This window comes from Eretmochelys imbricata, chromosome 11, assembly GCF_965152235.1.
Source record: "Eretmochelys imbricata isolate rEreImb1 chromosome 11, rEreImb1.hap1, whole genome shotgun sequence".
NCBI classification, from domain to species: Eukaryota; Metazoa; Chordata; order Testudines; family Cheloniidae; genus Eretmochelys; species Eretmochelys imbricata.
Window position 1 is genome coordinate 61,845,186 of NC_135582.1, and position 25,082 is coordinate 61,870,267.

The 25,082-nt window shown below is 39.1% G+C and overlaps 1 protein-coding gene across 3 annotated transcripts in view; it reads left to right on the forward strand.

Moving 5' to 3' along the window:
* The window catches only part of PARD3B (par-3 family cell polarity regulator beta), a 615,914-nt gene that overhangs the window by 139,866 nt on the left and 450,966 nt on the right, over positions 1–25,082 (forward strand). The gene's annotated exons all lie outside the window — the stretch shown is intronic.

Consider the following 25,082-nt stretch of genomic DNA (forward strand, 5'->3'; position numbering starts at 1 on the left):
AGTTCTGCTTCTAAATACAGTATCTGAAAGGTAGATATAGAACTGCATCATTTCTCACAAATGAGCCTGATAATGAGTTGAAACTTTATTTTTGTGACAGGGAGAGCCAACTTTGCAATTTTCCAGATTTTACTGTTGCTGTGTTGTTCTGGGACTTCTGATGAGCATCTCAGAAAACAATCCCTGAAACAATCCCTACTGATGTAGACATTAGATAAACTCATTGTAGTAACAGACCTAGAAAGAAATACCCCGGGGTATAATCCACAGCAAAACCTAAAACTCTCTTGCTTTAAGGAATTTCCTAGTAGCCTTAGGGAAGATATTAATGGAACTCCTCAGGTTTAACCTTGTTTTAAGACTATTATGCAGCCCTTGCTGTTCATGCTTTAAAGTGAGGTATTTTAAATAGATTAACATGACGAACAACATGGTACAGCATAAAGTTAGCATAACAATGTTGTTAATGTCCAGCTGTCTTATTAATTATAAGCATACTTGCTCCTTTAAAATTATGCAGATCAGTTCCTGAAGTTTTATTCTTTTTGGTTTAAGGGAAATATTTGACCTTCACTTAAAGGATGTTTCTTAAAGAAAAATAAAGCAGTATGTATTTATGATAAATTGTTTGGCATTTTCACTTTAATGATTTTAAGTATGAAAGAGGGAGATCAAAATATATGTAACTTACTCTAAAAGCATAATGTATTTGATTCTAATAGTAAATTAATAATTTACACAGAACGTTTCAAAGTACTGTTTAAAATTTACCAGGAAGTGCATCAAACATTTCTTTGATACCTACGAATTGGGCAGCTAATTTCTTGGGGATACTATATTAAAACCGTTAAACATACAAGTGGGATAGTTCACAAGCACTCTCTCTTTCGCTGGGATTATCAAAGGAGTCCAGGGGAGTTAGGTGTTCAGTACCATTACAAGTCAATGGCAGTTGAGTGCCTAACTCCTTTAGGCTTCTTTGAAAATCCTAGTCCAAATCCAGAAATGCGTATTTTATTTGTATTGGTGAAATAAAGAATAAGAAAAATACTAGTACCAGTAAATCATGCTATTGTGGTTTAAATCTTTCCACAAGTCATTAGTTCTTGGTTTTTTTGTTCTCCCTCATAGTGAGTGGCTAACATGTAGTCATAACTAGTTACTTAAAAATTTGCTTCTAACCCTTCTAAAGCCTTAATCTTTTTCAGTAAGGAGTGCATCTGCACATACTTTACATCACATTCTTTTTACTTACTGAAAGTATATGGTGACTTAAAGATTTCATTAAGTACTAATTTATGAGTAATTGTGATGTCTACACATCTGTATGAGTATTCAAATTCAAAACTGTTTTGTATCAACTGAATGCTTTGCTGGGTGGATCTAATTTAACAAAAGGAACTAGGGGAAGGTCTTTTTTATGCCTATCAATTGATCTATTCTGTACTTCTAGTATATAAAGCAAGACAAGATAGAAGGTGTGTTGAAACAAAACAGGAAGAATTAGAGCACAATTTCTCTACTCAAACACGAGGAGCATTGGGGTCAAGCAAGAAGAATTGGAAGTGAAGCGACACAAAATGATGAAGGATCTAGAGAACATAATAGAAATTTGGTTGGGAGGATTCTCATAACAAGTATGTCACTATAGAGTAAGTAATCTGAGCTATAAAGAAGAGATTAAGTGATGAAAAGGAAGGATATCAATATTATGTACAGTGCTATTGAGCTGCAATCTGCCAGTGAGTAAATTATTTCAGGAAAAATTTAAAGAATGAAAATAAGGAAGTGACTGAGCATCTGCTACAGACTACCAGGACAGAAAGGAGGAAAAAAAAAAGGGAAGAATTCTCAGACCTACAGTCAATGTACTCTAAGTTACAGAGCACCATTTTATTGGGAATTTCAACAATTGGACATGTGGTAGAGAGCAAACAGTCTGATGGTTTTCATCAAAGAAGTTTCTAAGTTACAACGAAGGGAAGTTTGATTTGGAAAAATAAAGATTCCAGCTAGGGAAGAAGTCATTCTGTATCATCTACTTACCGATAGGGAGTTTAGGACTCAGTGACCATGAGTTTCTTGAATTCAGCATATTAAAGAATGAGTTCATAGTACTTTGCTATTATAGTTCAAGGAAACAAATTTTGAGGAATTAAGAAAGCTATTGAATAAGGTGGAGTAATAGGGAGAAAGTATTCAAATAATCAGTGCTGAAGAAGACTGGAGAACCCCAAAAGTAGATTGGGCCCAGTAGACAACAATTCTTTGTTGCGGGAGATGGGGTGGGGAGTCTGGCCAGTCTGGCTTCAATGGATTGCTTTTTAATATGTATCAGTGGTTGTTGGTGTGTGTGTGTGTGTGTGTGTGTGTGTGTGTGTGTGTGTGTTTTTTAGTGTACTAAAATTTGAAAAAGGGGTTAAACAATGAAACAGGAATATCAGGTTAGTTCAGGCTTGCAAGTTAAAAGTGAGGGCAAAAAACACTGAATTTATGCTAGCTAAAGTTAAGGGAAATTAAAACATGAACTTGTGGACAATTTTGAAAAACCCTCAACTAACTGAAGAATTAGTGGAAGTTTAGAAGAAAGGCAGATACACAGATTCCTAATGTGAGAGAGTAACTGACAGGATTGTTCTATCTTTTATCTCTTATTACAAGTGGAAAAAATGGAACGATTATTAAGAGAAAAAAATAGGCACCAGAAATGTATAAAGAATATGTTTGTCTAGACAAATTTACCTTTTGTTGGCGGATCTTTGTAATTAGATCATAATTTAGTTGGAGGGTGGCAGTCTGAAAGTGTCCAAATAGGAATTAAAGGATGTAAACCAAAGATTAGATTCTCTTTTTATCCAATAAAGGCATAGACTAGACCAGTTGGACAGGTAGGTATCTACTACCTGACCTGAGTGATCCATAGTAATAAAAACCTATTTCCATATAGACAACCCATACCATTCCTGATAGGGATTGGTAAATTCAACTTGGAATAAGTCACCCTCTTGACTTTCTAGATCCCCTGCAACTGACTGACTGTAGGGATTTCCACTGGAGTGAGAATGGAGTTTTTTATGTATTTACTTAATTTTTTTTATCATGCTGAAGAAAACTTTATATAAACTGCAGTGGATTTGGTTTTCTTTTGGCATTTCTATGGTTAGATACATGAATTTGTGTTTGTAAAGATATACCACAGAGCCTCCCAAATTCTCACTTTGCTAATCTCTAAATAACCACAGTAACTATCAGAAAGAGCATAGTTTCTATCCTCTAACTGGTGCAGTCAGATCTTATGTTACTAAAACTGACTTATGCAAAATATATACAGCATGCTATGATTTAAAAATACTGTAAATGACAAGTGTCAAAATAAAGTAATGTAGTAAATTTTGTACTACAGTGCAAAACCCTAGGGTTTTTAATATTGTTTGTTTGCTTATTGGATAGTTTGCAAAAGTCTGTAACCGACAAAGCATCTCCTAGTTGTACATACAAATCAGTGAAATACTTCTCTGTTCATAGTGAGCTCATCCTGTCTCACTATTTTATCTGAAATTATATTAGGAATCTGAATCTATAACAGTTCAATCATTTCTTTTGTAAGAAAATATGATGTAAAAACGCATGATTTTGACTAACTGGAGAATCTATCGGACAAAACTCTCTCGAGTCCAGCTTACACTTCTAATTAAATGAGTATCATCAAAAATAGAAATTGAGGAAAATACTGATAAAGAATATTTTTTAAATGTTCTCTTTAACTGCTTAAGTTTTGCATACATTTTTACTGACACTTCCACTTTCAGATACAACATAGAAGTAGTGGATGAGTCTGGCAGCAAAATGGCTAATCTAGTAAGATAGATGTTTCATTTTAAAAATTAATAACTAATGACAGAGTCTAATCTTAGCTGATGATGTTTAACCCTTACGATAAACTTGCGTGCTAAATATTGGAAAATGTGTCCTTGAAATAACATGTTTAACTGGAAACTAACTCATGTATTTAAGAGAACTTGGAGTCTTTTCATAGTGTTTTGCAGGCTGTATATTTCTCTGAGGCCTCAATTGACAGGTTGAGCAGTGCTCATCCTGTAGCTCAGTGCATCTAATGCTGCTAGGTCACAGAGCATTAACTTTGGAAAGGGTTTGATGCTTTGTTTTCTTGTAGGTACAATGCATGTGAAACCAAGTGTGGTATTGCAGAGCATTTATAAGTTAAAAGCAGGAGAGTCCTAATTCACTCCCTTTGTTTTGGCAAATGAAGGATGAATTTTTGTATATCAAGACTGCTACCTAAATGGAAAAAGATCAGAATGGAGAATAGTCATATACATAAAAGAAATGGTTAGAACCAATTGTTTCATTTAAAAAAAGTAAATTCACACCTATGCCAGTTATACAGTCAGTATTTATATTACATTATTATGTGCAAATGATGCTGAAATTTCCTGCTTCTGTATTTAGTTATTGCACTGAGTTCCGTTGTACAGAGCTAGATGGAGCTATAAGATCTTTTGTGGATAGATACAAGGCCAGGGACTTTTCTTCAAGTTCTTTTGTATCACCTACCAAAATTCCCATTTTAAGAGGTTTCGTGCCACCTTTCTCCTAAAAAGGGTGTCAGAAAGTGATTCATGAGAGTTGCAGGTGCATCGTTCAAGTAGGAATATGATTCTGAATTTCATTATGGATCATTTGTCTGTGAGAAGCTTCTGAAAAGTAAAAACATGCACTAGCCAATAAAGGTTCTCTAACTGAAGAGAGATTGTCTAACTCGCATTTTTTTAATCTGAAAAATGTGCTCCATTGAGGAATGCAGACATTATTGAAACTGACAGGAGAGTGAATGTGATGGTAGCATATATAGGGCCTGTCTGAAAAGTATGAGAGTGGAGGATGCTGGAATTGCAGACAACTTGGAGAAGCTGATAAACAGCTTTTTCTTTTCTAAAAGCATTTGGTTGGTATAGATAATTAACTGCTCCATTCTTCATAAGTGTAGGGGCATGATGAGTAGTAGCAGAATGTCATTTGTCAGAACTGTTCTAGTAAACAAGTGCTTTCAGGCTCATCCTCTTCCCTACATTGAGAGAGCCATAATTTTGCCTTGTGCCTCGGAAAGCACCTGAGGCATGTGAGCATTTAGCATGATGCACCGACTTTGTCTTATTACTTAAATAGGATTCCTGTGTATTTGTTAAGATGGTAGTTTATTAAAGGTCACCTTCTTCCTCTGATAAATTGTAACAAATTACTGTGGTGGATGCTGTAACTGGATTAGTTATGTCCTTACACTATTTATGTATTTGAATAGTCATGCTAGTGAGTTACTGCAATTTGTTAATTTTTCAAGCACTATTGGAATAAATTATCTCTTATTGTGTGCTTTAGCTCTTTAAATGTTGATACAGGTGAACAATACCAGGTTATAGATCAGGGGTGGGCAAACAAAGGCCCATGGGCCGCATCCGCCCCGCCAGCTGTTTTAATCCAGTCCTTGAGCACCCGCTAGGAAGCAGGGTCTGGGGCTTGCCTCGCTCCAGCTGGGCAGCAAGGTCAGAGGCTGCTCCATGTGGCTCCTGGAAGTAGCAACATGTCCCCAATCTGGCTTCTACATCTAGGGGCAGCCAGGGGGCTCAGCTGCCCCTCCCCAAGTGCTACCCCCAGAGCTCCCGTTGGTCGAGAACCGTGGCCAATAGGAGCTGCAGGGGTGGCGCCTGCAGGTGGGGCAGTGCACAGTAGAGCCACCTGGTGAGGCCTCCACGTAGGAACCAGAGGGGGGATGTGCCGCTGCTTCCGGGAGCTGCTTGAGTTAAGTGCTGCCTGTAGCCTGCACCCCTGATCCCGTTCTGTGCCCCTGCCCCAGCCCTGATCCCCTCCCACTGTCCAAACGCCTCGGTCCCAGCTTGGAGCACTCTCCTGCACTCCAAACCCCTCATCCCTAGCCTCACCCCAGAGCCTGCACCCCCAGCTGGAGCACTCACCCCCTCTGGCATCCCAACCCCTGCCCTAGCTCGGAGCCTCGTCCCGCATCCTGAACACCTCATTTCTGGCCCCACCCTGGAGTCCACACCCCCAGCCAGCACCTTCACCCGTCTTACATCCCAACCCCAATTTTGTGAGCATTCATGGCCTGCCATACAATTTCCATACCCAGATGTGGCCCTTGGGCCAAAAAGTTTGCCCACCCCACTATAGATTATTTGCAAGGTAGCAGGGAAAAGGGCATAGAATTTTTACAGAAATATTATTGTGGTGGTTTGGATGTTGTAATGTACTTGATTCTGATGTTGCTATGCTGATAGCCATGGTGACTAAAGTCCTCTATGTACAGAACATACAGTGACTGTGCAAAGTTCCCTAGATAAAAGAGATGCCATTGTGCCTCAACCCTGGAAGGGCCACTTCTGAGTGTAAGTGTGTAGTCCAGTCTCCAATCCTCTGCTGGATTGCCAACAAGTGTTTCAATATTGGTGTTAGTTTTCTGATGTGCACACATGTCCACTGGGTATTTGACTGAGGCTTCTCTTTATGTAGGAAAATAATTGCCACTGTGGATCAGATCCTTTTTATTTTTGTATTTTTAATTTGCTTATAGGGTTTTTGATGGCACTTACAATCTTAGTATGTGATTACCGTATGTGTTTCAAGTGGATTTGTTCCCACAAGTCTCCCCATGAGCTAGGGAAGTATTATTTATGTTTTACAGATGGGGTACTTGGGCACTTGCTTAATATTACACACACAGTCCGTAACAGACACTGGAACAAAACATAACTTTCCTGAATTCCAGCCTCGTGCCTTAACCATAAGAGCATTCTCCTTTTTCAGCAATGGGTCAGTGGTCCAACTAGTCTGATAGCCTGTCTCTGACTATGGCTACTATGAAAGGTATAAAATCCATATAATAACAAATATGAAATAGCTTGCCCATGGTTAAAATTTCTTTCTAATCGCCTGCAGTTAGTGACTGGCTTGTGCCTTGAAGTATATGGGTTTATATCTTTATCCATTTTGATCCTTTCTAATGTTACTGTGGATGTTCTCATTATCCATATAGACAGCTAATCCTTTTTTAAAATTCTGTTAAGCTGTTGATTTCGGTATTTTATGGTAGTGAATTTCATAGGGTCATTATGTATTGTGTTTTAAAAAATGTTTTATTTGATCATTTTTATTTTAACAGTTTAATTTCATTGATTGTCCTTTTTTGCTTTATGGTCCTAAATGAACCTTTCTGTGCTACTCATAATTTTTCATAGCATAGGCCATCAGCTGACCATTAGATGGTGACAAGTTTTGGTCACTCTGATTTCGGGCTGTATTTGAACTGATAACCTAGAAAAAGATTTCAAATCCCATTACCCATCTCCTGATCCATCTAATTCCCTTGTTTGCGTAACTGTTATCCAAATATTACTGTATTACATAGTATAGGAACAGAATAGTGCTCAGAACGTTACTGTTGCTTCACTTTGTTTTAATTGCAGTTGTCAAGGTTCCTTCCCCACTCTGAACTCTAGGGTACAGATGTGGGGACCTGCATGAAAACCTCTTAAGCTTACTTTTACCAGCTGAGGTTAAAATTTCCCCAAGGTACAAACTATTTTACCTTTTGGCCTTGGACTTTATCGCTGTCACCACCAAACGTCTAACAAGTATATAATTGGGAAAGAGCCTGTTTGGAAACGTCTTCCCCCCAAAAATCCTCCCAACCCTTACACCCCCTTTCCTGGGGAAGACTTGATAAAAAATCCTCACCAATTTGCATAGGTGAACACAGACCCGAACCCTTGGATCTTAAGAACAATGAAAAAGCAATCAGGTTCTTAAAAGAAGAATTTTAATAGAAGAAAAAGTAAAAAGAATCACTTCTGTAAAATCAGGATGGTAAATACCATATAGAGTAATTAGATTCAAAACATAGAGAATCCCTCTAGGCAAAACCTTAAGTTACAAAAAGACACAAAAACAGGAATATCCATTACATTCAGCACAGCATATTTTCTCAGCCATTTAAAGGAATCAAAATCTAGCGCATATCTAGCTAGATTACTTACTAAGTTCTAAGACTCCATTCCTGTTCTGTCCCCGGCAAAAGCATCATACAGACAGAAAGAGAGAGCTTTGTTTCTCCCTCCCCCCAGCTTTTGAAAGTATCTTGTCTCCTCATTGGTCATTTTGGTCAGGTGCCAGCGAGATTATGCTAGCTTTTTAACCCTTCACAGGTGAAAGGGTTTTTCCTCTGGTCAGGAGGGATTTTAAAGGTGTTTTCCCTTCCCTTTATATTTATGACAGCAGTAGAATACTGCAGTATTTTAAGTGGTGGTGTAGCCCTCTTGGTTCTAGGATATGAGACAGACAAGGTGGGTGAGGTAATATCTTCTGTTGGACCAGTATCTATTGGTGAAAGAGACAAGCTTTCAAGCTACACAATGCTCTTCTTCAGTTCTATAAAGCTTTTGAGCTACATAGATGTGAAGAAGAGCATTGTGTAGCTTGAAAGCTTGTCTCTTTCACCAGCAGAAATTGGTCTAGTAAAAGAGATTATCTCACACATCTTGTTTCTCACAGTAATCCTGTAACATTTTCATAAATTTAAGTCTCCTCTTGCTTATTAGTTCATAAATACTTGTTACTGGTCCACCACCCAACTACAAATTAATAAATACACTAAATTTTCAACAAACACATGTAAAACCTTTTTGGGTTTTTGATAGTATGTTAATATATGATAAAGGCTATTTGGCTGTAAAATATTTGAATGTGACACAGTGTGTTTGTTTTGGAATATCCTATTTATGTGATAACTAAATATGCAGGCATAGCTAAAATTGGCTGAAGCATCTCCATTTAAGTATTTGTCATAATTCTGTTGCTGGACAAAACTACTGTGATGCCTACCTTGAACTGATTCCGCTTTCTCTTATTTATAGACTATACATTTGTCAGAATACGTTTACAATGGTTCTTACAGGAACAAAAGATTGAACACACATTTTAGCAGGAGAGTTGTAGGCAAGATATGAGAGAGAATTCTTCCGCTCTACTCCACACTGATTAGGCCTCAGCTGGAGTACTGTGTCCTGTTCTGGGTGCCACATTTCAGGAAAGATGTGGACAAATTGGAGAAAGTCTAGAGAAGAACAACAACAATGATTATTAAAGGTCTGGAAAACATGACCTATGAGGAAAGATTTTTTTCAAAATTGGGTTTGTTTGATCTGGAGAAGAGAAGACTGAGAGGGGACATTATAACAGCTTTCAATTACATAAAAGGCTGTTACAAGAAGAAGGGAGAAAAATTGTTCTCCTAAACCTTAGAGGCTAGGACAAGAAGCAATGGGTTAAATTGCAGCAAGGGCGGTTTAGGTTGGACATTAGGAAAAATTGATTAAGTGATTAAGCATGGAATAAATTGCCTTGGGAGGTTGTGGAATCTCCATCATTGGAGATTTTTAAGAGTAGGTTAGACAAACACCTGTCAGGGGTGGTCTAGATAATGCTTCATCCTGCCATGCGTGCAGGGGACTGGACTAGATGACCTCCTGAGGTCCGTTACAGTCCTGTGATTCTATGATTTATCAGGAAAATTCTGGTTTTGTTACCCCATTTTATTTATAACTGAAGGCATGTTAATATCTAGCTTCTGTGTAGTTTAGCTCACAATGTTTTAAATGGTTTTTGGTTTTGAAGTACTCAGAAAAGTGGCTCCACTTTACAAAAGTAGGTACTTTGCCAAAACTTTCAAACCTGGTTTCCTAGAATTTGGGCACCTGAATCTATATTTAAGCAGCTAAATAAGTAGCCTGACTTTTCAAAGATGATAAGCATCCACAGGTCCCATTTTCGGGCATCTCCATGGGATAAATCAGGTCTCTCGCACAGGTGTTTACATGCACACTTAAGTAGCTACCGTTAGCCACTCAGGTTTGAAAATGTTGACTGTTGCCCTTAAATAGGGCAACTGATTGATAGCTTGCATCGTGTTTTCTTTCTTCTTGGGTGGAGTCCTATAACATGATGTAATGGTGTTCTGTTTGTAGGATTGTTCCGGGGGAGGAGGGGGGGACCTTGACAAACTGAACTAATTAGTCTTTTGCTTTAAAAAAAAAAAAGTGAAAATTATAGCAATACCAATAATACACGCACAGTACATCTGCAGTACTTGTTTAGGATTACAAGAATAACTCTTTTAAAAGAAGATTCTGCATTCTAAGCTAACCTGGAGGTTGTAATTGTTGGGTGCTGTAGCTGCCCTCTGTTATTTGTGCCACATCTACATCAGCCTACAAGAGTGCTGCTATAAATGTTCTACTCCTATAATTTTCATTGCTGCAGAACATTTCATTTTCAGTTAGTTGCCAGGAAAAGCGGTAAGCAAATGGTATATGGTAGCCTAATAAAATGATGGCCTTTCAATTTAAAAAAACTGCAAAATTAGCACATTTCTGTATGGCCTGATCATTATGTTATTAAAAGAAAGTAAGGTATAGTACGGATACTTCAGTTTTAGAGTTTTTCATTAGAGTTGGCAGCAATGAAACTACTGTGTAGAAGTTGTGACACGCTTATTGCTCAATGGGGGAGTGGGTGTCTGTCTGGTCATTTAAAATTTTTTTCTTAGAATCACAATTGTAATCTTTTTATTGTTTAAAGGTTTTTATATAAAGGACAGGGGAAGGAAAATGGCAGTTTGATAAAATTGATGCAATTTGCCATTCTCTCCCCCGATCTTCTTTCCTCCATTACTTTTCTTTAGTTCCCGCTCTGAGCAGGAAGTGGGACCCACAAGATTCATGGGGGATTCATGGAGCACCCACAAGATTCATGGAGGATAGGTCCTTCAGTGGCTGTCAGGGACTCAACCACATGCTCTGTGTGTCCCTAAACCTCCAACTGCCAGAAGCATCTGGCAATGCTACTGTCAGAGACAGGATACTGGGCTAGATGGACCATTGGTCTGACCCACTATGGCCATTCTTATGTTCTGAAATTAAAATTGCTGTTCCAACTCGGGCAGAAGGGAGATTTGAACCCTGGTCTGTGTGTGGATTTAGCTGTACTCTCAGCATGCCTGTGGATCAGACCCCAAAGGCATTATAGGCAGGGAAATGCCTAGTTTGTGGGTCCTGCTGGAGCGTAGATGTGTTCAGAGCTGAGCTGCTGGGCTGCTACTTAAGTGGCTGTGTGCATGCCCTGCCCCTGGAATTTGGGCACCTCAGGGACTTTAAGTGTGGAAACTTAAGTGCGTAGGGACTTTAGGCACCTACAGGGATAGTGGCGGCTGAGGAGAGGTTTTTGAATGCTAGTGGCACCTAAATGTTGAACTTCGGCAACTAAGTCCCCCTTGTGAATCTTACTTTTTTCATCACGTCATACAATTCCAGCATAGGCACGGCTTCCATGGATGCTTCTGGGCTGGAGTACCCCCAGGGAAAAAATGGTTGATGCTGAGCACCCACCGGCAGCCCCCCATCACCACCTCCACCCCCTCCACCCTCTCCCTCCCACCAGCGGGCCCTGTGGATCAGTACCTCCCCATTCCTCCCCTCACCTCCTGCTCGCTACAATCAGCTGTTTTGCGGCATGCAGGCAGGAGGCTCGGGAGGGAGGGGGAAGGAGCGAGGACACAGTGTGCACGGGGGAGGGGGCGGAACAGGGCAAGAAGAGGTGGGGTGCGGGTGGGGCCTTGGGGGAAAGGGTGGAGTGTGCGCGGGGCCTGGGGCAGAGCCAGGGGTCGAGCACACCCCAGCACTTTGGAAAGTCGGCACCTGTGGCCTCCAGTATCTAGGACTTTAAGGAAAGCATCAAATATCATGAGATTTGTGTTAAAATGTTGAGAATTGTCAGAATGAACTGCATCTTGGGCTGTTGCGTGTGTGCGCGTGCACACTAGAAGGATTCTTTGGTGGCAACAGCTCTTCAGTATACTATGGCTTCTTTTGCTATAGTCTTCTGAATCCAGTGAGCCCTTTAGGTATCTGTGCTTTGACACCACATGCCTCTTAATAGATTTGTGGTTATTCTCTAAATTGGCATGTGACTAAACTTTTTCCACCTCAATCCGTCATAACCTGCTTATTCAAATTATTTGAACATTTAACTATTGTCTCTAGCTTTTAGATTTATTTAAATATATTTTAATTGTACTGTGTGTTTTTGGGGAGGTGTCTCTTCCAGAATATTTCCAGAAAATGCCTTCTGCTTGAGTGAGGATGTGGGTTGTCCTCCAAGAGGTCTTGTTAGAGAATGCAGATGGGCATGGGGAAGGGCAGAGAAAGATGGGGTGGGGGGAAGAAAGGTGGGAGGGAAGGGGATTCTGGATCTGTGAACAGGAAGGAGAGAATCTGTATGGGGAATGCGAATGCCAGTGCTGTGTTGGTGCCAGATTTATTTAAGGTTTAGGTAGACTTCACATGTTTTAACCTTTGTATGCCTAAGAAGTTCCGAGCAATCTGAGGTTTAACCAGTACAGTTTTAAAAAGATTAAATAGAAATTTGTATCTGGTGATTCTGCCAGTAGAGTGCTATGCATGTTGTGATTTTGGAACTCAGACTGCTGATCATCTTGCTGGAACTCTTGTTGCTAGTACCAGATTAATTTTGGATGGGAGTTTGCCAACTATATATCCAGGGGCCAGACACTATAGAGGCTTAACTGGACATGTACTGATGTCTTTCAGGAATGTTAGTTTGGAGAAGAGAGACATCGTGCCTATGTGTTTGAAATAATTGGTGAGATTGTGGAATGTTTTCTTAGCCTTAAAAGGAAAAAAATATTGTGATCGTATTGCTGTTGGATGAGTTTCATTTCTTATGTACAACAGAAATTCCCAGCTGGAGATAAATTGTATTCCTGGAAAGAGAGAGGGTGTGGACCATTACCTCTCTTTACCAAACCGCTAGCTGCTAACTGGCTTTTTCTGCTCTGAATCACTCATTTCTAGACAAGAGTTTGCCTGGTTTTAATATTTCTTGCTATTTAATACAGGGTACGGGAGACTGAAAGCATGTAAATGAAAGCTGGTGGTGACATTCCGAAGGAAAGAGCCTAGAGGAGGAGCTAAAGATTTAATGTAACTGTATGCCTTCAAAGTCATCAGCTCCTCTATATCTCCATCTCCTTTGGCTAGTTGCCTGAATGTTCCACGCAGCATTTTGAAAATACTGGGGAGTGTGTAAAAAGCCTCGTTATCTCACAGAAACTTATAGCTGATGTGTAGCTGCACACAAATTACTTTCCCATGGACAGGATAACTAGTTTTTTTTTTTTTTTTTAAATTTGCATAACCCTATAGGGAACAGGGGCTAACTAATGCAATAATTACTTAGGAGCAGAGCCAGCATCCTGCAATTATTTTAGAGAAAATATGCTACAGTGTTTCTGTTTATTGATGTACTTCTCTTGACTTCTTGAATCAATGTTTTATAATCTTTCCTAAGGAAAATATCCAGTGATAGAGACTGGGGAGTGAAGTGGGCAGTTACCATATGTAGCAAGGATGGGAAATGATTCTTTGAGCCAAATCTGAGACATCTTTGCATAAATGAATTTTACTCCATATATCATTTAAAACACTTGATACATACATTTCTGTGCTGAGCTGAGACCAAACAGGTTCTATCAGGTCTGTGAATGAGGACAGAATAGAACTGGATGGAAATTTTGCTTAGAATTGTGATGGGTTACACCCCACTCTGGCGTGCCACATGATGTACTGGGGTACCACTAAGCCCACCTATTCCACCAGCCTGGACTCCCTTACACTGTCCTACTGAGCCAGGCCTTTCAAGCCTCTTCCAGCACGTACACAGGTAGGGACACACCCAGCTGCAGAAAGACACAGACACTAAAATCAGCTCTGCATGGGAAGACTCAGCTAGAGAATTGCCCAGGACTCAAGTGCACACCCCCTCTGGGGTGCAAACCCAAAATTGCATGGTCTTGCGTTGCACAGAGAACTGTACAGCGTAAGCTCATGAAATTCTCCCCCTACCTCAATGTGGCAGAACATATGCTCAGCTTTTTGCCCCAGTTGTCAATTTCACAAACTAGTTTTATAGAAAACAAAAATGAGTTAGATTTTAAGTGATTATAAGGGATAGCAAACAGATCAAAGCAGAGATTACTGAACAAATAAAACACACACAAACTAAGCTTAATATACTGAAGAAACTGGTTACAAGTAGGAATTTCTTACCCTCAATGTTTTAGGCATTTCTTCCATAGGCCAGACCCCTTTTCAGCTGGGGCTCAGCTCTTCTCCCCCACTTTTGTTTTTGTTTCTTAGATGTTTCCAGCAGCCATCCTGGGTGGCGATTCAGTGAAGAGTGAACCTTGATTAAGTCACTGCTGGGCCTTGAATAGGTTTTACATACGGTGGGAACCCTTTGTTTTCTAGTGTGGTTCTCCTCCGCTCCCTGACCCCCACTGGAAAAGTACTGGTATTCTATCATGGAGTCCAGTACCAGGTGACATGATCACATGACCCTGCAGTGTCAAAACAGCCATAAGTCAAGGGCCATTCCTTGAATCCCAGGAAGGTGGGAGATTAACATCTTCAAAGACCTATTGTTCTCCCTAATGACCCATCCAGACTGACTACATTCTGTGTGCTGGGCATTTCCCAGGTATAAACCCACTTGTAATTGATACATAGTCAATATTCCTAACTTCAGATACAGAAATGATACATGCATACAAATAAGATAATCATACTCAGCAAATCACAACCTTTCCATGATATCTCACAAGACCCATCTTGCATAAAACCCATTTTAGTTATGCCATATTCATGCCCTAACAATATCTCTATGAAGAATATGGGGTGTAGTGTCACATGACTGTTTCAAGGTTAGGGTCTGACCCTACAAACTCTTGAGCATTTACTCTGCGATGCTGGGTTTTCCCCAGTTTCCACTAATATGGTAGAAATTCCTATGGATGCCTTTTGAAGTCATTGTGAGTTGAAGACGCTCTGAACCTTGCAGGATAATGCACAAGTTTTTTATTCACCATTTACATTTTTCGAAGAGTGGGATTTATTGTCTGATGTATTGCATCTGTATATAATATTGTCTAATTTACTGTATGCTGTATTAATATAATATATATAAAAGAATTAGTTTCTCCTCTGTGTTCTTGTCCCTTTGCACAACTTTCTCATGAAGTGGCTGGAAAGGCCACTACATTTTCCAAAGTGGGGATTCCCCCTGATTCTGGGGAGTCCCCAGCTGGTGTGGGGCCAGCACCTCCAGCTCCTCTTGCAGCCCACAATTCTGTGGGTGGGGTGTGATTGGAATACTACTGTTCCAACTATTTTTAGGTGGTATACTGGCGCTTCAGGTCTATAGCTAGAGGGCATGGCTAGTGTCAGTGTAGAAATGATCTCAGGAGCCACAGCCAGCTCCTTAGCATGCAAAAACCTTACCTGTGCCCGTACCCAGCAGGGAATCTAGAACTCTCTATCTCTCTCCGTGTGTATGTGTTTATATCTATATAATCTATCTATATCTATACAAGAGAGATGCACTGAGAATATATACAACTACAGATAACCCATGATGATGATGCTTGTTAGGTCATGGTGTGTGTGTCTATATGTAGTAAGTGTTCATTATTTGTTTAGAACTTTTTTGACTTGTTAGACAAAGAGGAGTCTATAATGAGAGTATGCTGACAACTTCAGTACTGTGTAGTAGTAGTAATTAATATTTAGTGTGGTATATGGTAATTTTCAGCTTCAGTGCACTTCACAAACGTTAATTAATAGTCACAACACCCCTGTGCAGTTGGTAAATGCCTCTCTTCCTGCCATTTTATACAGTAGGCCAGCAGCCCTGAGATTTACAGATTTGCTGGGTTTGACTTAATGAGCTGCTTTTTTGGAGATTTTTTTTAAGAAAAATTCTTCTGTTAAATTAGGATAATTTTTTATTGACACTGGGTAAAATCAAAGTGATTGTTGTATTATCATAGCATCAGATTCTGTAGTGTTGTCTTTCTGTGTTAGAGCCAACAGATTACCAAAAGAAAGCAAAATGTTTTAAAGATCATGATTGTTTTGTTTGTGTTTAGATGTCTTATGGATGCCGAGTCACCCCTTCCTGAGCTTTTCTTTATTTGAAAAATATCAACTGAACACTGCTGAAACCGATATCTTTATTATGATTTTCAGTGGCATTTATACTCTTGCGTGTGGGTATCCCAAAAGTATTCCTTATCTCTTTTAAGAACATAGAACAGCTATACCAGGTCAGACTAATGGTCCATCTAGCCCAGTATTGTGTCTTCTGACAGTGGCCAGTGCCAGGTGCCCCAGAGGGAATGAACAGAACAGGCAGTCATCAACTGATGCATCCCCTGTTGTCCAGTGCCAGCTTCTGGCAAACAGAGGATAGAGACACTCAGAGCATGGTTTTGCATCCCTGCCCATCCTGGTTAATAGCCATTGATGGACCTACCCTCCAGGAGGTTATCTACTACTTTTTTGAACCTTGTTATAGTTTTGGCCTTCACAAAATCCCCTGGCAAGGAGTTCCATATGTTGACTGTGCATTCTGTGAGTATGCAAATGCGTCTTTTGTTTCGTTTAACCTGTTGCCTATTAATTTCATTGGGTGACCCCGACTACTTGTGTTCTGTGAAGGGGTCAATAACATTTCCTTATTCATATTCTCTGCATCAGTCAAGATTTTATAGACTTTTATTATATCCCCCCTTAGTCGTCTCTTTTCCAAGCTGAAAAGTCGCAGTCTTTTTAATGTCTCCTCATATGGAAGCAGTTCCATACCACTAATCATTTTTATTGCCCTTCTCTGTACCTTTTCCAGTTCCAATATCTTTTTTGAGATGGGGTGACCAGATGTGCACACACTATTTAAGATGTGGGCGTACTGTGGATTTATATAGAGCCATTATGGTATTTTCTGTCTTATTATATTTCCCTGTCCTAATGGTTCCCAACATTCTGTTAGCTTTCTTGACTGCTGCTGCATATTGAGTTGGTGTTTCCAAAGAACTATCCACAATGACTCGAAGATCTTTTTCTTGAGTGGTAACAGCTAATTTACATACAAGACGATGGGGTCTATAGTTGGGATTATGTTTTCCAATGTGCATTACTTTGCAATTATCAACACTGAAATTAATCAGTCGTACTCCTGTTCTTTTTGCGGTACAGACTAACTCGGCTGCTACTCTAAAGCTATCAGTCATTTTGTTGCCCACTCAGCCCGTTTTGTGAGATCCCTTTGAAACTCTTTGCAGTTTGCTTTGGATTTAACTATCTTGAGTAATTTTGTATCGTCTGCAAATTTTGCCACCTCGCTGTTTATCCATTTTTCCAGATCATTTGTGAATATGTTGAACAGCACTGGTCCTAGTTCAGACCCCTGGGGGACACCACTATTTACCTCTCTCCATTCTGAAAACAGACCATAAATTCCTACCCTTTGTTTCCTATCTTTTAATCACTTACTGATCCATCAGAGGACCTTCTCTCTTATCCCATGACTGTTTGCTTGGTTTAAGAGCCTTTGGTGAGGGACCTCTTCAAAGGCTTTCTGAAAATCTAAATACACTCTATCCATGGGATCACCTATGTCCACATGTTTGTTGACACCCCCCCCCCCATTCTAATAGATGGTTGAGGTATTTCCGTTTACAAAAGCCATGTTGACTGTTTCCCAACAAATCATGTTCATCTATGTGTTTGATAATTCTGTTCTTTACTATAGGTTCAACCAATTTGCCTGGTACTGAAGTTAGGCTTGTAATTGCTGGGATCGCTTCTGGGCCTTTTAAAAAAATTGGCATCACATTAGCTATCCTCTAGTCATTTGGTACAGAAGCTGATTTAAATGATAGGTTACAGTTAGTAGTCAGTAGTTCTGCAATTTCATATTTGCGCTCCTTCAGAACACTTGGGTGAATACCATCTGGTCCTGGTGACTTTTTACTGTTTAATGTATCAATTTGTTCCAAAAACTTCTCTAATGACGCCTCAACCTAGGGGAATTCCTCAGATTTGTCACTTAAAAAGAATGGGTCAGGTGTGGGAATCTGCAGTGAAGACTGATGTAAAGAATTCGTGTAGTTTCTCCGCAATGGCGGAATATTCTTTTAGCACCTCAACCGTGCAGTGGCCTGGCCCCACTGATTGTTTAGCAGGCTTCCTGCTTCTGATGTACTCAAATTTTTGTTTCCTGTTTTCATGCTCTTTTATTGGTTTTCGTGATGCTCTTGCCTATATTTATAAGTATATTGCTCCTCATTGAGTCCTGGAACTCTTGAGGTATACAGTGGAGTGTCCCTTTCTGGCCACTGTAATTAATTGAGAAACAGGCTGCTAGAATTCTGCTAATAAAACAATATTGAACAATATATTTTTGGTGGTAAAAATCCAGCCACACACAAGTGACATCTCAGAGTCCTGAATTATATAAATCATGGCATGAAGTCCTTTGTACATATGTGCCTGGCTATTGTCCGCAGTCTTCTGTTCACCTCTGTATAAATCTCAAGCATAACAGCTCTGACTGAAGACTTCCTGCTACTGTATTGCTTCACTCTACAATCCAGTTCTAATTAGAGCTGCTGACACCTTATGAAAGCATTTGAAAAACATTTTGCTTACAGGAACAATTCTACTGACATTTTCTTTCCTATCTTTTCATTACAAGTAGCATTTGCATGAAAACAGGGTCTCTGTTTATTGAGAGTTCACAGTCCTCAGTTTGACAACATAATCAGATCAGTGTTCAACTTTCATAATGGAACTAGATGAAACTCCCCTGATTTTTCTCACTAACCTGAAACTCAGGCCCAGTTCAAGGAGTTTGAAGCAAGTATGGTTCAAGTCATAGTTCAAAGTGGAAACCAGGCAAAAATAAAAAAGAAACTTGAGGGGTTCACAGGAAAACCCCTTGCTATAATTCCATTTCTGATCAGTGTGATCCATCTCCACAGCAACTAACTGTGATGTCTTTGTAGGCTAGGATTTTAGGTGAGGAATAAGCAGCAGAAGCAGATGAACTCCAGAGCAGCAAATAGCCTGTTATGCAGATGTAACTCATATAGTTTTAAAAAAGGTGGTGGGCTGGATGTGAAAAGTCAGGGAAGGATTTACACAAAATGTGATCAAGGTAAACAAAATTGTCTGTAAATAGAATTTCCATGTAAAAAGTGGGTCTTTAATAGTGGGTTTTTAATAGTGAACAAAACAGCTGCCTTGACAGTGCCTAAATCTGTTGCCTCTGCCTCCCCTTAACACAAAAATCCCTAGTTGTTTGTGCAGAACACAGATGCATAGATAAGCAGGGTTCTGTATTTTATGGTGAATTTTTTTAGGAATTGTCCAGTCCACCCATGACAAAGATGTTTGATAGTGTGCAAATGTTTCTTCATTGCTCTTTACTAAAACTATTTGTTTATTAATTCACACATGCATATTTTCCTCTCCTTCCCCTTTTCCAAACTGTATCTGGTGTTAATACTTTCTGAGGACCGGAGTGTTCAGTGCAGATTTTTGCAGTCCTTTGGTTCAGATTAGTACCCGCTGTGTTCTACTGCTTCCACAGTTTGGAGGGTTTTTTATTTTTATGTTGTTTATTTTTTATTATTGTTTGGAGTACCATCTGTTATTTCTTCCAGGTAACTTTTAAAAAGAAACATAGATTAGTTACTGCAGTTTCGTAATCTTTTCCCATGATTATTTTTAAGGTGTGCAATAGCAGAAAATAGCAAAGGTGGGGGTGGTGAGTTTAATGGCGCTCTGCTTAGAGAGCTTTCTGGAAAGTAGATTTTTGGATGGGGGAGAAGGTACATACTCTGAAGGCTACAGTGATAGTATTGGAATGGCAGCAATATATATTTTTAGAAGCTCATGTTCTTCCATTTTTTCAGAAGTGAACAGTATAGTTAAAAGATTGCAAAACACTTTCAGTACTTATCACTTCCTATGTCTATTTTTGAAATTGTAGAGTAGTGTCATATTTTTTGCTGTGTTCTAGAATGTTCTACCAGTGTGCTTCCATTTTTTTCTACATTTTTTTCATTTCAAGGAACAGCTATCTGACTGTAAACAGATCTGCTGCCTTGTTACATTGCCTTGCAGTAAATTGTCTTTAGTCAAGTTATGGACTTGATCCTCTCGACTCTTACTCATGTGAGTAATGGTTTGCAGGATTGGACCCTATGACAGTAGCAAAAATGTAAACTCTAACCCCTTGTCATCTCTTTTATCTTAATGAAGTGTAAATTTCTTCTAAATGTAATTGAGAACCCTGATTTATGTTGGGTCAAAGTCCCAGCCCCCAGGCCATCTGCGGCCTGGGAACATCCCCACTGCGGCCCGTGGGGGAGAGACGCATACAGCCACCCTGCCGGCTCTGTCTGCTGCAGGCGCTACCCCCCCGCAGCTCCCATTGGCTGGGGGAGAGGGACAGAGCTACCATCACTAGTTGCTGGGCAGAGTCAGTGTCATTTTTTTCCACAAATGAATATAAAATACCAAACACAACTATCTCATGCACACCTTGCTGCGATCCTGAAGGTTTCAACTGCTCAGTCACTGAGGCCAAACATCAACAAACTGACACTAAAAACCCTCTGGCAGGCGAAGAATTGTATAAAGTTGTATGACAGTTTTATTATTTCTAAGAAATTCGAAATAAAAAATACAATATAAATGTTTCCTTTTCTGAACACCATCTTCAGTGACATTATTGGCCCACTGGGAGGATTTGAGGACTGGCACTGGCCCTAAGGTAAACTGAGTTTGAGACCCCTGACATAAATGCTAATTTTAATAAATATTAACATTTTCTAGCTTTTCCCTTTCATTTAAAAATAAACAGGGAGAACGATTTGCAAAGAGCAGTTCTTTTTGGCCATTAAAAGGTTTCACTGTAATATTTTGTGAAGTACTCTGCGATGTTGAGATGAAATGTGCTGTGTAAGAATAAAGTGTTAGTATAAATTCATCCTATAATTAACGTAAAATCTTAATTCTTTTAACAAATGTACCACATGATTTTTCGTGAACCTAAATGAATTGTCTAAAAGTAGTTTTAAAACAATTCTATCTGTTAATTTTTACATTTTCCTGTGTTGTAATAGGCCATTTTGGAACTATTGAAAATAAATTGCCCTAATAGTTTTGTTAGCTTATATTAAGACAAGATACATTTTTGCTTATTTTCTATTTTTTAAATGGCGCTATAAATGCATGGGAATTATTTTAAAAGCTTTATTTTGTATGCATACACTAAAATGTTTTGTTGTTTTCATTATATACCAGCAGATATGAGATTGAGAGCTCCTGAAATGGTTTAGTTGCTGCTACAGCTCAGAGGAAACACAAAGATAGTGACTACTTAATGTTAAATTTCTTAACAATGAAGTGGTACAATAGATAATTAAGAGTGTGTGGGGGGGAGCTCTGGTCTATACAAATTTGAATATTCAGTGTTTACATAAAACTTTGCAATTATCAATGTTGTTTATCCTTTTGATGCATAGTTTAAAAAATAATGGGTCACTGCAGGAAGTATTATCCAGGGTCAAGCCGTCCCCCTGTAATTGCGTTGGGATATTCTCAGGTGCTATATTCTAACTGCCTCTTGCAAGTGAAGCAGAATGAATAACCACATTTCCTTTTCATGTCTGTCTTATCACACCAAATGGGATTATATTCCTACTTGGTGGCTGCTGACAAAATTGCTGCAGCACCACTTGTAACATCCATGACTTGCTGGCAGCTCATGTTAATTCCTGTGATACAGCTGCACCGTGGCTTTTTTTTTTTTTTTGGGAACAGTATGCTATTAAATACCTATATATCCGATTCATCTTCCTGCAGCTCCATTTGTTTGATTAGTATTACGATGGCCTGACAAGGCAATGTATCAGAAGTAATCGATCTGATTAGTATGGAGATGATATAAACACAGATTGTATGGATGTTTAATAGCACAGGCACCCAGGTGCTGTCAATATTATAGACGTTTTATATGCTGCACGAAAGGGCTCTATAATGAAGAAGCAACCACAGCAGATTTTTGAGCCAGATGTTTTTCTGCCAAACTCCGCAGTAGGTCTTGAATAGTATGTGACTCAGCTATGTTGGATATGGTGGCCAGATGAGCTTGCACTAAATGTTTTTAATTGGTTCTCAAAATATGCACACACTTTCACAATGCAGATAGTAATCTTCACTACTTAAATTTATTTATATTATTAACAGTTTATCGCAACACCGTATTCAATATTGCACACAGATTTACATGAAAACAAATACCCTTTTTCATTATTTGTTATCTTCATATTATATTTCCATTTCCTATTTCCACTTCTAAATCTTGATCTGTAGAACATTTTTCACATGAGGGGAAACATTCTTGCCTCCCTCCCGCCCCACCTTCTTATTCTGTTCCTCTCCCTGCCCCCACCCCGGGGGAAAAAAAAACTAGTAAGAAAATGAAATATTGAAGATAAGATGTAGATAAATAGGATGAGGTCCAATAATAGTACAAAATATATATGGTAGCCTATTTTACAATGATCTCAATGAATAAATAGAAATTAACGAGGTGTGGAAATAGAACTATATGGTAAAATTATGGAATGAAGCAGATATATTTATTTACTTTGAAGAGGAGGAGGATTAATTCAATATTCTGTTTAGTTACGAGTACTTCATTGGAATAATTATTTTAAAAGATAGGTTTCAGAGTAGCCGCTGTGTTAGTCTGTATTCGCAAAAAGAAAAGGAGTACTTATGGCACCTTAGAGACTAACGAATTTATTTGAGCATAAGCTTTCGTGAGCTACAGCTCACTTCCTGTAGCTCATGAAAGCTTATGCTCAAATAAATTCATTAGTCTCTAAGATGCCCCAAGTACTCCTTTTCTTTTTTTAAAAAAGAAACCTGAGATACAATGTAAGTAATGTAGAGTAGTCCAAATGCATTACAGAAACAGCATCCTTAACTATTGTGTACTGGTATCCGCTAATAGCACATTATAATTCTTATGGTTCAAAGTGAGGGGGTGGGGAAATCAGTGGTACTCTTCCAAGCTTCTCTCTCACACCAATCTCTAACCACCTGAGACACAGTATGAGATGCCTCTCACAATGCAGGTTCAAAGATTATGTTAATATATGTCCCGCTGGGCTCCTCAAAGTTTGCACTTTTTAGGAGAGCTAATATGCCCAGCTGGGCTACTCAGGCTTCATTCTGTGTTAGTGGAGAATCACTCAGATGCTGTCCTTGGACTTGGCTCAGTGGAGGTGCCCTGCTGGTCTCTGTTGGGATGCTTGATCTTGGCTCTGCTTTGGTGGGCTCAGATGCCCTTCTGTGCTGTGCCAATCCCTTCTGGCTTGTCTCCTTCATGAGTCAGAGTGGGGAAAGTGTGTGTGGGCTGGGTTTCTTTGTAACCATTAGGGCTAGAGACTTGCAAACTGTTTTAAATGAAAGATGAAATTCTGAAGTTCAAAGTGGCATCCTTAAAAAAAAGAAAAAAGAAAAAATCCACAGAGCTGCCACAAGCTGGCTCAATTTGAGCCGTGAGCATGCTGCAACTGACATACTCCAAAAAGCCATCTTCCTCTTGTAGTTCAGCCCTCCCCCACCCCCATTATATGACAGAAAGACACACAAATAACGTATCCATGCTGCCATTTGTATTTTCTGCACTTGAAAATTTCTAATTTTTTTCTATCAAGCTGGGTCTTCGAGAGGAATTGCAAGGGGTGTTTTTCCCCTTAGTTCTGACAGTGTCTTGGCATGGTTCCTGAAAACTCTAAACTAGAAAATCCAGATGAAAATATTATTCTTAAAATGTTACTGCAGTTCAAATCTTCCTGCTAGCAGGGGAGAAGGGAGCAGTTCCCAAGCTGCAGACTCCAGAAAAAGGATTGGTTTGTAAAATGGGAAGTTGTGTGGGAGGTGGAAGTGGAAATGAAAACAACACTTCAGGTCCAACTTTTATTAAGGTCTACATCTATGTAAAATTGTTTGACGTTTAATATTTTTTCTTACTAATGATCAGTATTGTTCCTTTTACATTCAAGGGCCATAGCCAGTGCTGCCTGGTAGTTACTTCAACCCCTGTAAAATCTCTTATTTTTAATAAACAAAGAATGTGCAAATAGTGGAAGAAAAAATGCTTACATTTCAAAGGTGTTGCTTGCAGATCCTATATTACCATGTTTAGCTTGACCATTTTAAATGGAAAGCCTTTTTCTTACCTGTCTATTTTTATAGCTGTTTCTTATTTATATAACTGAACTGTTCTCTTGCTAACTTTGCTTTAAAAAAAAATGAAATTTTTTGGATCAGATAATACCTAATCTGAACCAGCCATCTGGTTACAAATTCAGTTGAGGGGGGAAAAGAAGGTTGATTTACCCAGTTGCCTTAATATCATTGAATATATGTCATAATCTGTATTCAGCTACAAAATTGTTTGGAAACAGCTGCAGATCAGTGTATGTTTTCTATTTGTATAATTACAAACAAAAATAGTGACTGAGGTTTTCAGCCATTGATAGGAACTGACAATTTTTTGGGTAGAGCTTTCGTGAATTCCTTAGCAAAAGGAATTTAAGGATAGATGGAATACAAATACTTGTGTGGCTAAGAAGGGAGTAAATCCATGTGTGTTAATGTAAAGTTTTGGTCTATAAAATGTAGGAGAGACTTGTTTAGGAAAACGATTCTTTTAAATAGCTGTTTTCCAGTGGCTTTTTTCCTAGATGAAAGGAATAATATAATCCAAGACATTTTGGGGTCTGACTGGTTACATTTTTTAAAAAAAATTATTGGATACAATTCCTAATACTGGATTCAGCTTCCAATATTGTACCTTTGCCATTTAAGGAAGATAAACATATCACTATATTTGAGGGGAAAAGAGTACCCTTCAGGTTCTTATAGCCATCCTTGGCATGACATTTTTGGGTCCCTTCTTCAACTTGTAGAAACTGTGCACAGTAAATCTTTTAAATACTAATTTTGGTGGAGGGGTAGCAATGCTATAGTTAAGGACATGGTAGTATTCATTTGGCA